Below are 18,464 nucleotides of genomic sequence, written 5' to 3'. Positions count from 1 at the left end.
ATTGTTAACATTGATTTGGTCAGTGGTCATCTATCTAATGTGAAGTTGATCTCACTTTCAAAATCCTGCTTTTTAGTAGTAACTCCGTAACTCTTTCATTAAACATTCAAACTACAAATAACGTAGGGTTATTATCTTCAAATTTTCATGAATCTAAACATGCCCATAATTTTCCACCTAATGCAAAAAATATGAACAAGGAAAGAAACTGAAACAAGCATTTTTTTTCACTTCACAAGAACATGAATAGATCAGTCTGTTCCTGAACAAATAATCAAATAAACTTTTTGTATCATTCCCATTTACATGAGAATCTAGACCCACCTCGTGCATCAATGCCCTGTTAAGTATTTGTTCATGTTTGTCAAATTTTTTTATTTTTTTTTTTCATTTTTGAACAGCAAGAAAGAACATGAAAGAAAATCCAAGACCCATTTTTAGAACACTACATTCTATTAGCAAGAAAGGAAGTTTGGCATTTTTGTTGCCATGATTGATAGAAAACTGATAATGGCACACCTCCCATCTCCATGGATTGAAGCCAAGTGGATTTTCATAAGTTGCAGGATTCAAGTGGACGGCTGGAGGACACACCATAATCGCCCATCCTGCTGGAATTGTATATCCATCTGCAAACATTACTCACGTAGGTAAAACAGTCCATTATAGTTACAAAAATATTCATGTGTTGTGCATGATTTAGACTTTTGAGAATCTAGATTATAGTTACAAACATAGTCATAACGGATTTGATGATTAATCACCATGTGGGCTATGTCCACTAAAACACAATCCGAAGCAAATTTACAGCCAATAGACATGTCCAGTAAAATGAAAAGAACACCAAACATAAGAACCATATCTAAGTAGAAGAGGAAGTTGACCCGACAGAAGTTGTTGACGCTAGTGAATATCCGTGAGCGCTGGTCTCCTCTTTCCCATTTTGTACGCACCCAGTACTGCCATGTAAATAGGCATGAAGGACAACATCTGCCTCCTGCCTAGTCCCATATGATTGATAACAAGCTCCACTGAACTTGTTGACCTGAAGATGGCAATCCTGCCAATTTTCAAATACACCAACCTGCCTTCCCTTGAAAACAACGTAGAACTTTTGTTTTGCCATTCACCTGCAGGAACGCAAATTCAAACAATAGCTATATGGATAAAAAGGAAACAAATGCGATATGTGGAAGACCTAGAAAAGAGAAACAGAAAGCCCAATTAAAGGCTAATCAAGCTAATAAGTAGTGGACCTATAACAATTATTGCTATGACAAAGAAGAACATTTAAAAAAAATTCAACCATTATACTATTATCAGCAACATGGGGAAGGATTGGTATCTCATACCATAAAGAAGCGTACAACAACAGTAGTACAACAGCAAGAGTCTAACTTTCTTCATCTTACTCATTTCGGCATTTTGCTGCTCATTTGCAGCCACCTATTAGCAAGCACAGTAGTAGAGATTTAAATCAATAAGAAAAAAAACGGAGCATAATAAATTGACAAGAGCAATAATAACGTTTCCAAACCTTAGTCCTCTTTTGACAGCTTGTTCTTTAATGTCCATATCCCCCACATTTTGAGCACTGGCGTTGCTGTTTTTGTGCTTGAGTGGCCTCTATGCCAGATACATGACGCGTTGCACGCTTTGGCCTACCCTTCGTCCGTACAACTTCAAGGTCGCGAATTGTAAACCCAAGTATTTGACTGGAATCAAAGTTTGACAGAGGTATTTGACTGGGACCAATGTTTGACTGAGGTATTTCACTAGGACCAATGTTTGACTGCACTTGGCTACCAACTGTTACCAAGTCACTCTGCGGAGAGACAATCTCCTTCTCCTTCTTTTCAACTTCTACAGCAAGCTCTGTACAAAAATCAGTCATCTTATTGAGGAGAATCCCCTCATTACCAACTTTTTCAATCAGTTGCTGCCATGTTGACATTAGACACCACATCTTCAGTCCATTCACGCCACTAGTATCTCCTTGGGTTACAGATATTGTGCCCCCAGCTCGATACCTTGCATCAATTGACCACCTCTTTAATAAATAGCGTTTGGGGATAGTAGGTACTTGCTTTCTATCCATAACGTGAAGGATATGTCTGCATAATATTCCTTCCCTCTCAAACTTAGCACATTGACATGTCGCAGTTACATCGTTGGAACTGTCAAACAGAACCCTAAGGTATTTCTTCTTGTCATCTGTCCTGATTCCTACATTGTATTCCACAACATTGCCGTTCTTTCCCAACTTGTCTTTCCATAAGGCAAAATTACCCATCATCTCATCTTGGAATATGGTGAACATCTTCTTTGTATAGAATTCCCCAGCCTTTAGTTCCAATGGGCTGGTTGTGTTCATTTTGGCAATTGTATTTTTAGACTTAAAATCTTCTTCCAATTCGACTTTACGCCGCTCAACCAGTGTCTTGTCATATTGACCCAAGAATTCAACTAAGGAGGTGTTCTGGTTAACATAACCATCAAAGAAGGAATTTACGCTTTCACTCCGTTGACTAGATGTCATTCCTGCTGTGAATGTGTCTCTCCAATAGGCGGGAACCCAATGCTCGCGGATATCCCACATTTTTCCTAACCAATGACTTTCACCAATGTCATATTTATCAGCCAGAGATTTCCATTCTGTCTCAGAATCCTCTATTTCCCTCCTGTAAAACCAGTGATTGTAATCCTTGTAGAAATCAGTGTCGACATCTCTCATGTCCGCAACATGCTCAAGGAGATGCTTCTTTATGTGCCACGAACAAAACCGATGCCTGGTATGTGGAAATACTTTTCGAATTGCATTTCGCATAGCCCCGTCCATATCAGTTATTATAACACCTGGAGCTTTACGAAACATACACGTGAGCCACTGCTCAAATAACCAGGTGAAAGTCTCCTCTGTCTCGTCGGCAAGAAGTGCACATCCAAAAAGAGTCGACTGCCTGTGATGGTTAACCCCAGTGAACGGTGCAAACGGCATTTTAAATCTGTTCGTTTTATAAGTCACATCAAATACGATCACATCACTAAACGTAAGGTATGCTTGTCTCGCCCTGGAATCAGCCCAGAAAATCGAACGCAAAGTTCCATTCGCGTCTAACTCCAACTCAAAATAGAAGTTCGGGTCTTCAGACTCTCTTTTGGAAATGGTTCGCCACTATCACCGCTTCTTTACCCATATTGTTCTCCCTAACTGCTCTCAAATGGGCAATAACTTGATTTGTTGAGACCACGGGAGCATTGGAAGTAGAGTTAATGGCATTCTTTATCTGAGCAGGCTTGAAATTGCTTCCACTGAGCTGTCAATCAAATTCTTACAGCCTTTGTTTTTACGGAACTGACTATGTGAACGATGCATTTGCGTTTTAAGTGGTGAAGTAAGGTCATGAGAATGGATGTCGTCAAAAGTTGTAACTTTCCACTCTTTATTTCTCAATTTGATGATCATCCTTGCTTTACAATTCATTCTGACAAGGCGACGCTCCCTCAAGTCCTTAACATCATCTCTCTTCTCCTTATCCTTTTTCTCTCCCTCTTTATTACATACAAACGTTCTCGATATCACCGTCTTTGTTAAATTTGATATGGTAGTACTAGATTTTCGTAGTCCAAAACCAGTAGCATACACATAAGCATTGTAGAACTCATATGCAGCTTCCCAAGTTTGAAAAACCTGGTCCTCAAACGGCATATTCACAATACTATCTTCACCGACAACCTTGTTGGGAGTAGTAACTGTATGACTACAACCTTCATCTCCGTCTTTCCCATCAGTAGCCTCCCATTGTAGATCATTTTTTTTTTGAAATGGTCCCATTGTAGATCATCATCATTGACATTCACCCCATCATTAATGTCAATTATATTCCCATCCCATACTAAATTATCATCGTTCAGATTAAACCCATCGTCAATAGAGGGGTCCATTTTTTATACCTAAATAGAGAGAGCAGAAAATAAAGGGGAAATGATATCAGCAGTTACCACTATCATAAATAGAGAGAGCAAAATACAGAACAAGAAATGGCCGATTGACTAATTCTACAAAACTATTGTAGATTTCACCAAGAAATGAATTTTAATAAGAAAACGACAAATTAGATTACTAATACAAATGAATTTGCCACTGTGCATGAAAAATGGAAAACTCTTTCCATGGTTAACAAGGTGAAGGTAACTACTAACTACAAAAAAAATTAAGGGAATAGAATGATGTAGATAGGGTGAAATCATAAAAAAAAACCCTAGCAGAACCTCAAGAAGATAAAAATAACTGAGAATTGAGTATGACAATAAGCTATGAGCATAAGAGAAAACCTAAAATAGAGAGAATCAAAAATTCCTGCAACATTCATGATTTTTGCAGGAAAAAAGGAGAAAAAGAGAGAGAAAATCGAAAATTTGTGCAACATTCATGATTTTTGCAGCAATAAGCTTCTGTGTTAAAATTTTAAACAGGATTTAGGGTTTAAAGTGGAAGGGGGTTTCATGAAAAAAAAAGCCCTAAATCGATTAGCTTTTAGCAACCCACTGTACAACAAAAAAAACGGAGAGAACCGTTACAAATTAAGCATCAACAGAAGAAAAAAATTAAAATATAGAACCCAAAGGGAGTTTCATGGATTTATGGTTTACAGTGGAAGGGGGTTTCATGAGAAAGAACCCTAAATCGATTAGCTTTTCAGCAGAAAAATAAAAAAGAGAGAAAATCAAAAATCAAAAATTTCTGCAAGACTTTTGCAGCAAAGAAATAGAAAATGAGAGAGAAGTTTTAAAGCTGAAACCGTAGCAAAGAAATTTATCTCACAGAGGATTTGGGTTTTTCCTGCTGAAAAAAAAATGAAAAAACCCTCTTCTTTACAGACAAATCCGTAGGCAAAAAAAAAAAAGGAGGAAAAGAGGAAGGAACTAACCTGTGGGAGGAGAAGATCGTTCATGGGCGAGCGTTTCCGTCGGATGAGGGTTTTCTTTGGGGTTTATACGGCTGGTGGGTAGGAGGATCGGAGATTTGTGTTTATACGAGACCTCGAGGATTTGGGTAGGAGGATCGGACGATCGTCGGCTTCGAGACCTCGAGGATTTGGGTTTCTCTTGCTGAAAAAAAATGAAAAAACCCTCTTCTTTACAGACAAATCCGTAGGGAAAAAAAAAAGGAGGAAAAGAGGAAGAAGGCACTAACCTGTGGGAGGAGAAGATCGTTCGAGCGTTTCCGTCGGATGGATCGTCGGTGCGTGTCGGAGTTTTGGGCGAGCGTTTCCGTCGAAGGATCGTCGGCTTCGAGACCTCTCCGATTTGGGAATTTCTTTGCTGCTGGTTTTTTTAACAACATATACTCTTTTTCTGTAGCATACGCATGGGCCCACTTTCAACAGCCAATGAGAGTGCACCTCTCTCTTCAACCGCATGAATGGTAAAAACGGTCGAGCGCATACTCTTTTTCCTATATATATATATATATATATATATATATATATATATATATATATATGAGGAAACTGTTGGTGAGGCTCACCAAACTTATGGTGAGCTAGCTTGCCCAATCACATGGGGGCCCACTTTGTTAGGATGATCCAAAGCATTCATTTGAAAGTCCCTTACATAGATGGGGGGTGTACCAAAAATCAGCTCCATAGGATCATCCTAACCCCTTCATTTGTGGAGGACAAAAATGGACAGACACAAATCTGCCCCATTTTTGTCCTCCACAAATGGACCGGTTAGGATGATCCTATGGAGCTGATTTTTAGTACACCCCCTATCTATGATAAGGCCTTGCAAATGAATGGTTTGGATCACTCCCCAAAATGTGGGACCCATGTGATTGGGCAAGCTAGCTCACCATAAGTTTGGGGAGCTTAAAGTTTCCTCATATATATATATATATATATGAGGAAAGTGTTTCTACTCGGTCCCCTAGATAAGCTTATCTACTCCTCCCTTTAAAAAAATACAGTGGACCCACGCTGTTTGGATTATCCAAAGCATTCATTTGATAGGTCTTAACATGGATATGGTGTGCCCAAAAAATCAGCACCAAAGGGTCATCCTAGCCCTTCGTTTTGTAGTGCCTTGTGGTGCCCAGAATGGACACATATAAACGTCCACGTTTATATGCGTCCATTTTGGACACGGTGTGCCCAACAAAACGAAGGGCTAGGATGACCCTTTGGTGCTGATTTTTTGGGCACACCCTATCTATGTTAAGACCTATCAAATGAATGCTTTGGATCATCCAAACAGCATGGGCCCACTGTATTTTTTTAAAGGGAGGAGTAGATAAGCTTATCTAGGGGACCGAGTAGAAACACTTTCCTCTATATATATATATATATATATATATATATATATATATATATATATATATGAAGAATAAGATTGTACGCTCGACCGTACCTAAAGTTAGGTACGGTAGAGTGCCAAATCACATGAGTCCCACATTTTTGGTGAGCATCTAAACCATTCATTTGCAAGGCCCCATCATAGATAGGGTGCATACCAAAAATCAGCTCCATAGGATCATCCTAACCCATCCATTTGTGGAGGCCAAAATGGACAGACAGTGTTTGTCCACAAATCTGCCCATTTTGGCCTCCAGTTTTGGAGGGGTTAGGATGATTCAATGGTGCTGATTTTTGGTATGCACCCTATCTATGATGAGGCCTTGCAAATGAATGGTTTAGATGCCCACCAAAAATGGGGGACCCATGTGATTTGGCACTCTACCGTACCTAACTTTAGGTACGGTCGAGCGTACAATCCTTTTCCTCTATATATATATATATATATATGAGAAAAGTGTTTCTAGTCCGGCCAACTAGAGATCATTCTCTAGTCCGCCACCCAAAAACACATGGGTCCCACATATTTTGTGGTGATCTAAAGCATTCATTTGATAGGCCTCATCATAGATAGGATGTCCACAAAAATTCAGCTTCATAGGATCTTCTTAACCCTTCGATTTGTGGAGTTAAAAAATGGACAGATTTGTGGCGGTTTATAGCCGTCCATTTTAAGCTCCACAAATCATAGGGTTGGGATGATCCTATGAAGCTAATTTCTTGTGGACACCGTCTCTATGTTAGGGCCCATCAAATGAATGCTTTGCATCACCCAAATATGTGGGACCCATGTGTTTTTGGGTGGCGGACTAGAGAATGATCTCTAGTCGGCCGGACTAGAAACACTTTCCTCTATATATATATATATATATATATATATATATATATATATATATATATATATATATATATATATTTTTATTTTTTTATTTTTTTTTATTTTTTTTTTTTTTTAAGGTTTATTCCCTTACCCTGTTTAGGCTTATATCCAACCTGCAGTCGACACCCACATCAAAAATAGAAAATTTTCAAACATACAAATGAAGTACAGAACAAAAAGAAAAACAGAAAATTGGATACTCAAATTGACATACCTGAAGACTGGGAGTACTACTTCGCATTGTAATGTTCGCAGGACTTGCCTCAGCAAACCCAGAAAATTCCTCCGAGGAATCTCTTTCAGCATCACTGAGTTCACCATTTCCAAATTGCTCAAACCGAGCTTTTGAGTAGTCCCCAACTTCTGAGTATATACCATCCTCCAACAATACATCCATAGCACTGTTTTCATTCGTCCAAAGCTATCGAATACCAGGCCCACAATATTCCAAGTTAGATGAAGCCTTCCCAAGTGATAGTGGAGATTCAGCCAAAAAATCATTTGTGATGAAAGAATCAACAGTTTGGGACTCGGGTGATAAAAATCTTGGAGACTTGTTACCAGCAACATTTTAATTGTCTCTAACACTCCATAAATTCCCCCTACTAAAATTTGAACCAGACATCAAACTTTCCTTGTCATGTTTTGACCCCTTCACTGCAGTTATTTTCCTCCCAGTCTGCAATGCCTCAAGGGCTGCCCTTCTGACAAATGGCATTGGGTCGGAGTGGCATCTCTCCATCATATCAACAACCAGTGCGAGCTCCGAGAAAATGCTCCTTGAATCAACACACTTCATCAATAAGTTTATCATCTGAATAGCTAATAGCCTATTCTGTGAATTACCTTCCCCAACTTTTACAATATATAAACCAGATCGAACAAGTGACCTTGCATAAGCTTCAACAATTAGGCTATTATGCTTAACTAAAGCCATCGCTAAGCTCATATGACAATTTCTGGGTGAGCTTCTCCTCCAAAGCCCCAGTGACTCTCAGGGAGACCTCATTCACCATTTCATTTGACGCAAACTGCCAGTTGTCTGACTCAACAAGTGCCGTCAAACACACTGCAGCTCCCGAAGCAACACTGCCTGGTGAACCCAACAAGATATCAGACATAGGCTTGCAGAGTGAGTCTATTATCTTAGTCTTTTCATGGTCCTGTGTGGATGGATCGATACCATATCTTGAAATGGCAAGGGCCACTTTCGAGCATGCCTGGTGGAGTGGGAATGAGCCAGCGCTCAACGTCAAGGTCTTGACAGTAGTTGACATGATATTATCAATTTGGGGAATTATGTTGGGACCATGAACTCGAGCAAGGACTTCGTAGAGAGAGATGGTGAATTCAACAAAAGAAGAAAAAGGTCCTTCGAGTTCTTTTGCTTCGGAGACTTGTGCTAGAAAGTGAGGGATTAAGTTTTTGTCAAGGTGTTCGACATAGGACTTCAATGTTTTCATTGCAGATAGACGGCTTTCAGCATCTTTATTGAGGTCGGCCAGATGCCGACGGAGCATTGGGCTGAGATTTGTACCCATATGAGAACCTGAAACTAGAAAATACCATCAAAGTGTTAAAAATTATAAAAGATTAAATAACGCCATCTCCAACAGGTTAAGCTTTTGGAGTAATTGGTTGTTTCACATGGTAACAGAGCAATTGCCCTGGGTTCAAAACTCCTTGATATTAAAAATTCACATGTAAAGTAGGGGTGCAACTTGGGCCGGGTTTTATCCGACCCGCATCAACCCGACCCAGAAATACGATGGGTTGGGTATATAAATCTCAGGTTTCGGGTAGGGTCGGGTTTACATTTTCAAAACCTGCATGTATCTCGGGTTGGGTTGGTTTTCAAGGGACCCGACCCGACCCAACCCGACTTTTCTTCTTGTATGTGATAATTTTATTTGTACTTCCGAAATAAGTTAAAAATTGCTTACGCAACACGCAATTAAGCGTCATAACGCAAAAGCCAAAAGCCAAAACGCAACTAGGGTTACCAGTAAACGCTGCACGCTTTCCCCTCTCTAGTCTTTCCCTTTTCTTCCCTTGCCTTCACGCTAGGGTTTCAAGTCGACGCCGAAGATCAGTAGGTCGATCCGGTGATGGTTTGGTAGGATTCGAAGGTTTTTGCCTTTTTGGATTGGAGTTAGAGTTTGCTAAAGGTCCTAAAGGAGCTATGGGTTTCCTTTAACAAAGGAGTAAGGGTTTTAGGGAGAGGGAAGAAGAGGAAGAATCAATTCAACGTTTGGATCTTAGAGAATATTTTAATTTGAATATTAAAAAAAAAGAATATTTTAATTTGAAAGTTGAAACATTTAACTCAATATTCTGATCACAGGCACAGTCGTTCCAATGAGATCTGTATCTGTATGTTTTGTTAAAGAGTTCATCTCGTGTGGTTTGGAATTAAAGAATTCCAATTAAAACTGGTTCTGATACCTGGAATAGAAGCTGTGCATGTGATTTTGTTAAAACCAAGGATTTCCATGGTTCTGGCCAAAATCGAGACCCTCTGTAACGTTCGATTTCATCAATCAAATATGTGAATTGGTAAATGTCTCTGCCTCTTAAAAGGGAGCAAGGAACCTGATCTCTATTGTTCGTGTTCTTCACTCAGCTTCCAATGGGCATCTTTTCAAGACCTACTACAATGACATCATAAATCTATTGAACACTTGAACTAACAACAGCTATGGATGATGGCACTCATTTTAGACCCTTCCTGGATATAGGATGCCCCCAAAAAATATTATTTTGTAAATATCTTGTTGATTGAATACACAGTCTTCTTTCCTACTCATATAGAACTATTTGTGCTTTTATAGTTTATACATTATTGCTTGGATATTTTGGATGAATATGATAATTGTTACTGTTTGCAACTGATGTACCTCTGTAATCCTCTTTCCATGATTACATATTTCCAAGTGCAAATATATATGCTGTTAACTGTTTAAGCCCAATCTATGATATTGCTTTGAATTATGATTCTGTATTGTTCTCCATTTTTCTCAAATAATTACATCTACATTATTCATCAAATCAAGCTAATATAATGCGTCAACTTGAAGAAACCCAACCCGACCCAAGAATTATCATGGGTAGGGCCGGGTTTTGTGAATTATGGGTTTTCCAGAAAAAAACCCGACCCGACCCGAGATATTTCTCAGGTAGGGTAGGGTTCTTCAAAACCCGACCCGCCCGACCCGAGTTGCAACACTAATGTAAAGGCCTGTTGTGTTATGACTTGTTTCAAAGGCAGTTGGACGGTTACCAAAACCGTAATACATGTGTGGAAACATGGTGTGTTTTGAATTTCAAAACAGAAAATGACAGGTTACTCTCTTTGGAAAATAAGAGATGAAAAGTGATCAAGATATATCTCTCATCTCTTGGGTAATAGAGGGTGAAGGCTTACGTCTTTGAAAGAGAGGATGGAGAACACAAGTATTAATCGGATTTTCTCTTGTAGGGAAGAGGAGATAAGAGAAAAGGTGAAACTTTTTCTCTTTGTGTTCTTTCCTCGGGTGTGGACAAGAAGACACAGTTTTGTTCTTTGTTTTTCTTGTGAAGTGAAGAAGAGTAGGAAGGGTTTTTATCTTGAATGAAGAAGACAAGAAGGTGAGGATTTCTCTCTTGTACTAATTTCCTTTTGTAATGTAAAAGAATATTGAGAAATAGGCTTTGAGAGAAAAGTCTCTCCATGGAAGAGCAAAAGAAGGGTTACAGAACTTACGGGTGTGCGGGATTGTGTTAATCCCTTTTGTAATCTTGTTATATTTTCTCTAATAGTGGAAGAAGTGATCTCACCCATGGAGTAGGCTATCGTGCCGAACCATGTAAAATTCATGTTGCTCTTTTGTGATTCTTGTGGTTTTTTCCATATTGCCTTTGATTGTGTTATTGGATCATATTTTTGGTCCGACGGGGTTTTTCTGCGCGAAGTGCTATCAGAGCCTATGATTTCGTAGATGGCAATGGGATCAAATCCGACAACCAAGTTTGAAATAGAGAGGTTTGATGGCAAGGGAAACTTCGGGAAACTTCGGTTTGTGGCAAAGAAGAAGTGAAGGATATTTTAGTGCAACAGGGATTACATAAGGCGTTGCACGGAAAATCAAAGAAACTGGACACAATGAGTGATGATGATTGGGAAGAGTGGGAGTTTAAAGCGGTGAGTGCTATTCGATTCTGTCTCGCAGACGAGGTTATGTACAACGTAATCGATGAAGAATCAGCACCAAAACTTTGGACAAAGTTGGAAAGTTTGTACATGACGAAATCACTCACAAACAAGTTGTTTTTAAAACAACTTTATACACTTCGGATGAAGGAAGGTTCGAGTCTTCCGCCTTCATATGAGCATCTAGTTACAACGTTGCTATATGGAAAAGATACTTTGGAAACTGAAGAAGTAACTGCAGCTCTTCTTTCAAATGAGATGAGAAAGAAACCATGCAATGAGGAATCACATGATGAAGGCATTGTGGTATACAGAAAGAATCAGAGATCTTGGGAAAGATCACTCATGCAGTGAGGAATCACATGATGAAGGCATTGTGGTAGACGGAAAGAATCAGAGATCCTGGGAAAGATCAAGGGGAAGAAAGTCAAACGGAAATTTATCTCGCTCTGTATCAAGAGGAAAAGAAAAATCTACATGCAACTATTGCAATAAGGAGGGACATATGAAAACAAATTGCAAAAAGTATCACGAGGATAAGAAAAAAAACAAGTTCTTCAAATCAAGCAAGTGTTGCAGCAGATGATTCAGAGGTAGCTGATGTTCTATCAGCTAGCACAGGCAGGAGCGATGCCAGAAATTTTGCACAAGGGGGGCAAAAATTATAGTAATTTTTTTTCTATCTTAGGGATGATTGGAAAGGGGGGCATATTTTTTTAAAAAGGGGGTAAGCATAAAAAAATATTAAAAAATAAAGGTTTTTTTTTTCCCAAAAAATTAAGGGGGGCAATTGTCCCCCTTCCCTTTCAAGTGCCATCGCCCCTGAGCACAGGTATGAATTATTTGCCTGGTTTATGAATTTTAGATTCAGGATGTTCAAGCCATATGTTGTTAGAGTTAGTGCCCTAAGCCAGTATATTTTGTATTTCCTTTGATTAAAGTATCAATAAAAGTTTCATTTAATGACATACATTGGATAATATACATATGAATGTGTGTGACTTATTTTATAACACATATTCGTCCTTAGGTAGCAAAGTAGAAATGCCATGCTCAAGGATTCACAGATCCAAAGGAGCAAGGAGATATGGTATCTCAGTTTTTTACAGACCTTAATAGTTCCTGGTTAGGGTAGAGATTGGACATCTCTTCCTGTATACAACCAGCACCATGCTTGCCTACATGCATGAGTCATGAGGTGACTTATCTCAGTCATCTGGGTAGTGGACCCCAAGCAAGAAGAGTGGGTACGACGATCGGATCGTGCACTAAATAGGATCACATTTGAACAACCTGTGGACAAGAGGATATAAAGTTGTTCTACCAGACAGGACTCTTTACATGTCCTTTGACCTGAGGGGTCTTATTGGTCTGTGGACCTATTCTAGGGTTTTAGTCTATCTTATAGTGGTTCTTGTTTAGAGTCACATTCGGATAGTTCTAGATTCTAAGACAAACACTCGAGGCCAGTAGGGATACCCAACACGGAATTTTTCGCCTCTAAAATTTAGGGAAAGACATTTACGATTTCGGTCAGAGTGTAGGCCTATTAAATAGCCTGGCCAGGAGGATTTGATAACCTGTTTATCAAAAAGGTTTACGAAACACAAGCAAGTTTTAAAATGGTTTTACAAATGCATCTGTGGGCCCTAAACTGCTTGACCGAAAATGTATACCATGAGTGGGCCCAGGGGGTAAGAGGAATCCACCCCCTATAGGACCCAACTCTGTAGACATAGAAAGGAGGAAGGACTTGCACATACTAGATGTGGTTAGGGGTATGATGATAATCTGACGGTCATCTTCAAGGTTACGTCTCGATGGAGGCCACTGACCCAATGTTATTGTAGTTTTACTACGAGCGAGATCATAGTGGGGCCCATCATTAGATTATGCAAGATCGACCGCCGGATCCCTGCAATGATCCCACTCAATACTCGAATGACCCGGGCACATCCTGTTGGATTAGGGTCCCACATTTTATTAGATTGCACAAACGGATTTCATCTGTTGGATTAAAAACAAGGGATATAATAGTTATATATACATACATATATATACATTTATATATGTGTTTATAGATGCATGTATTTAGTGTTAGTTAAATGTTAGCTAACGAATAATACATATAGAATAATTTTCAAAATATTATTGGAGCCTTTATTCCCATTGGATGGGAGTTAATAAATTATTTAATTAGAGAATTAAATAACATGCGTAAGTTTAGCTTATAGACTCGTTTTACTAAAACAGGCATAACTCTCTCATCTCTTAGCCAAAATGAGTGTAAGTACTCGTTTTGAACAACTTTGAAATATCTACAACTTTGTAGTTTATAATCTTTTCTGATTCGGCCATCTAGTAGTCCAAAAACGGAGTCGAAAATTGGCCAATAGCTTTATAGTGGGAAAGTGGAAAAAGAGAAATTGTCGGAGAAAATCTAGGGATTTTATTCCAATCTAAAAACTTTTCTAAAACTGAAAGTGGAGATATTATAGGATAAGGTCTCCCCAAGCTTGGGGAAACTTCCAAGTTGATCCACACTCTCTCCTAATTGTTTTGGACTTCCAATTCAACTAGTATTTCAAATTGGGATAAAATTTGATGGAGAAAAATTCAGAAAACAAAAAAAATAAATATCATATGTTATATAAACAGGGGAGAACAAAATTTTCAGCTTCTACCCTTGCTCTTGAAAATTCGTCCACTCTTTCTCTCTCTACTTCTCACTTTCTCTCACTTCTAGTTCTAGTTTTTTTACAATACCAAAGGCTCTAATAAAAAAAATTTATTTCTTATTTTATAGTATTGTTATAGATCAGTACGTTCTTCGAATAATTGTTATTCTATATCCCTCGTTGCAACTAATAGGAATCCATCGATTCAACTTGTAGGTTTGCGGCGTTCAGAACTATCGTGGGCGTTCGAGGAGTAGATCAAGCAGAGAATTTTATTTCCAACAATTATTAAGGTTTTGTTCTGATCTTTAAATGTTTATTTTCATCACCATAAGATCATCTAGATCCTATGTTCCTGGGTGACAGGCAAAATTGTTTAAAAAATTTAAAACTATGCAATTTTTAGTTCCGCTGCACATAGCAATTTGGCCTGGGGTTAAAACCCTTCCAACATATGTGCCATAATAGAAATCCGTTTGATACATATACTACATGTAACGGTGGATCTGTACTAATGGGTAATGATATGGCCCGTAGATCCATTAGGATTGGGAGCATAAAATTAAGATGTACGATGGAAGAGTGCAAACTCTTAATGAGGTAAGACATTTTTCAGACCTAAAGATGAATCTAATATCTTTGGGAGTATTAGGTTTGAATGGTAGCAAGTATAAGGAGGTGGAGTATTAAGGGTCATGAAAAGGGCCATGGTTATTTTGAAAGGTCAAAAGGTTAGAAACCTATACAAACTAATGGGGCACACATTTGTAGGTGGAGCTATCAGTTGGAAGTCGACGCAACAATCAGTGATTGCATTATCGACTATAGAGACAGAATGCAAGGCAGCTAAAGAAGCTGGAAAGGAAGATATTTCAGCGACTAAGTTCAAGCATTGCTTGGAAAATATCACCAAGTGTTCATAATTGGTGGGGGCGCCTCATGCAGTGGGGTGGGCACCTCATCTGTAGGAGGTGCAGAGTTGTGTCCTTGGGACTACACAGGATGCTTGATCTCCAAGTGGTTGTGAAACAAGACAAGGTGGAGATTGTTGTGTTATGGCTTATTTCAAAGGCATTTGGATGGTTACCAAACCCGTAATACATGTGGGGAAACATGTTGTGATTTGAATTTCAAAACAGAAAATGACTGGTTACTCTCTTCGGAAATTAAGAGAGATGAAAAGTGATCAAGATATATCTCTCTCATCTCTTAGGTAAAAGAGGGTGAAGGCTTATGTCTTTGAAAGAGAGGGTAGAGAACACAATTATTATTCGAATTTTGTCTTGTGTAGAGAAGAGGAGATAAGAGAAAAGGGTGAAAGTTTTTCTCTTGGTGTTCTTTCCTCGGGTGTTGACAAGAAGACACACAGTTTTGTTTTGTTTTTTTCTTGTGAAGTGAAGAAGAGGAGGAAGGGTTTTCTCTTGAATGAAGAAGACAAGAAGGTGAGAATTTCTCTTGTAATAGTTTCCTTTTGTAGTGTAAAGGGGGGTTTACTTTCTTGTATTGAGAAAGGGGTTTTGAGAGAGAGCGTCTCCAAGGAAGAGCAAAAGAAGTGTCACGAGTGTATGGGATTATGTTAATCCCTTTTGTAATCTTGTTATCTTTTCTCTAATAATGGAAGAAGTGATCTCACCCGTGGAGTAGGCTCTTGTGCCGAACCACGTATATTTCATGTGTTCTCTTTGCGTGTTGCTCTTTTGTGATTCTTGTGGTTGTTTCCATATTGCCTTTGATTGTGTTATTGGTTCGGATTTATGGTCCGACGGGTTTTTCGCACATGGCCAACCCAAAAGAGGGGCCATATGTGCCACCTATAGGCCAACCGTAAAAAGAACGGCCAGATGTGCCACATATAGGCCAGCCCTAAAATGAGAGGCCGCAGGTGAGGTGAGTGTTAAAAGTATAAAAGATTAAATAACGCCATCTCCAACAACTTAAGCTTTTGGAGTAATTGGTTGTTTAAATAACACCATCTCCAACAGCTTAAGCTTCTGGAGTAATTTGTTTTTTCACACAAAGAAGTGAAAAAAAAAAAAAAAAACAGTAAAACAGAGAACCAATTCAATTAGCCTTTCATGGACCGTGAAAAGATCAAACAATGAGAAGGGTTTTCATTTTTCTTTTACCAAATGAGATTCAGTAATCCCAAGGAAAATTGCTGTTTTAAAGAGAGATAGAGATGACTGTTTCAATAAATAAAAAGCAGTGAGATTATCGTTTCAGCATTGGCTTTCTCTTTCAAGAATTGCCTTCATGGAGAAAAAATTCAAGTGAATGAGTTGAATATCCTCTAATTCTTACCAAACAATAATCAAGAAAGTGAAAGAAAACACCCCTTTTGAGACACGTAGATATTGACTACTATCGTAGGAGACCATAAAAAATCGGTGATGGGTGTAATGTATTTAAAATTTAAAGAGATTTCGTAGGATAAAATTATACAGAAGCGAAAATAGAGAAAAAACAAACCTGATTGAGAAACGAAGAAGCTCTTATCTCTGCTATTTTTCCTAGTTTTCTTCAGCTATTTACATTTCTGTGGTTGGGTTGATGATCAAAAAATCCAGGGGAAGAGATGGGTTTTTTATGTTCGAGGTTCTAGAGAGGAGATATCAAAGGAATCGAGTTGAAAATGATCAATGATTTCTTTGTCAGGTTTAGGGTTTGGGATTCCCTCTTTCTCAAGAAAATTTTCCTCTTTCTTTTTCGGCTCCGAAGGATGCCTGGAAATTTGATTTCTTGGCCCAAAATACCCCTCAGCATGTCACAAACTATAACAAAGCCCTGGCCTAATATTTCTTGTCAGAAGTCTTACTAACTCCCTACTGGTAACTGAGATTTTATATGGTGTAAGCCCTTGTAGTCCCTTATTTTTCAAAAAGTACTGTACGGACCGCATCATGGGATGATCTAAACCGTCCCGGTCATAGAACATGAGGTAAATAGGTTATTGTCAAAAAATCATTTCTATAGGATGATCTTAGCCCTCCGATCTATAAGCTTTCCATAATATGCAGTTCTCTATAGATCGGAGGGTTTCGATCATCCTATAGAAACGAGTTTTCGGGAACTACCTATTTACGTTGTGGCCCATCACATGGACGGTTTGGATCATCCTATAGTGTGGTCGATACAGTACTTTTAAAAAATAAGGGACTACTACACCTTATGAAAACTCCACATAACTTTGGTTCTCAAAACCCGAGTTTTTATATGGGAGAACTTATATGGTGCCCAACCGTCAAACCATAAAGGGCGGAGAGAGAGAACCATCTCTCCCTTGATTTTTAATCCAAGAGATACTCCTGTTTTTACTTTTTCTTAGTTCGGAAATCAAGGCAGCAGGTTTTGTCTATATCTCCCGTTTATGTTTTGACCGTAGGGTATCATATAAATTCTCTTTATATGGTGTAAGCCCTTAGGGTCCCTTATTTTTCAAAAAGTATTGTATGTGGAACACTATAGGATGATCCAGACCGTCCATGTGATGGGCCACAACGTAAATAGGTTGTGCCCAAAAAATCATTTCTATATGACGATCCCAACCCTCCGATCAATTGAGAAATGCATATTATGAAAACCTCTATGGATCGGAGAGATAGGATCATCCTATGGAAATGATTTTTGGGGAATAACCTATTTACGTGATGTTCCATCACATGGACAGTTTGGATCATCCTATGATGTGGTCTGTACCATAATTTTTGAAAGATACAACATACTTTTTGAAAAATACGGGACAATAAGGGCTTACACCATATAAAATCTCAATAAAACCCTATATTGCCTCGTACTGTATTTTTGTCACGGTGACCGCTATGAATGCTTGACTCTAGAGTGCAATGTCCATTAGAACGGTGGGGCATTACAAAAGAGGGAGAGTATAAAATTGAAACGATGGGGCATGTCGATAGACTCGATACTACTATCGGTCTCTTCACACATGCACCAATATATTCACTGGTATCTTGAATAGTTATCGTGGAAAATTGTTGAAAAAAAGCCTAGTTTTGGAAGGTGTGGGCTACAGCACCACCTCATGTTCTACTCTAACCACACCAAACAAAGAACAGGTTTTTCAATTTTCAATACACTAGATGATTGATTGATTTGAGATTGGTGGGTTCTCTGGCAAGGTCATGTCTCAAACTCTCGATTCCACAAAAGCATAACAGTGGGTAACAAAAACGAAACGCTATTTATAGTTTGTTTTGCCAAACTCTCGAAGTCCCTTTTATATTTTCATGAAAATATCTAAAACAAAGACAAAACTTCTTCAATTGTGCTTTGAGCTCCGGGCCCACTTTTCCACTTCTTTATTTCATGAAAAAAGAAATGATATTTCCACCCCTTTTGTTTTT

At 38.7% G+C, this 18,464-nt stretch overlaps 1 pseudogene across 1 annotated transcript; it reads right to left on the bottom strand.

Moving 5' to 3' along the window:
* Nucleotides 1–647: 647 nt before the first annotated feature.
* LOC143886360 (protein SINE1-like) lies at nt 648–16,888 on the bottom strand (annotated as a pseudogene). The gene is made up of 6 exons (XR_013253754.1): nt 16,573–16,888; nt 7,451–8,791; nt 7,328–7,349; nt 5,198–5,358; nt 4,932–5,112; nt 648–1,130 (listed from the first exon to the last, which is right to left on the bottom strand). The product of XR_013253754.1 is annotated as a protein SINE1-like (transcript).
* Nucleotides 16,889–18,464: the final 1,576 nt, after the last annotated feature.

Source organism: Tasmannia lanceolata, unplaced genomic scaffold, assembly GCF_043159265.1.
Source record: "Tasmannia lanceolata isolate RefF3 unplaced genomic scaffold, GAP_Taslan_0.1 ptg000011l, whole genome shotgun sequence".
Lineage (NCBI taxonomy): Eukaryota > Viridiplantae > Streptophyta > Magnoliopsida > Canellales > Winteraceae > Tasmannia > Tasmannia lanceolata.
The sequence above is the reverse complement of the archived record's forward strand: the minus strand, read 5'-3'. Positions and strand labels throughout refer to the sequence as shown.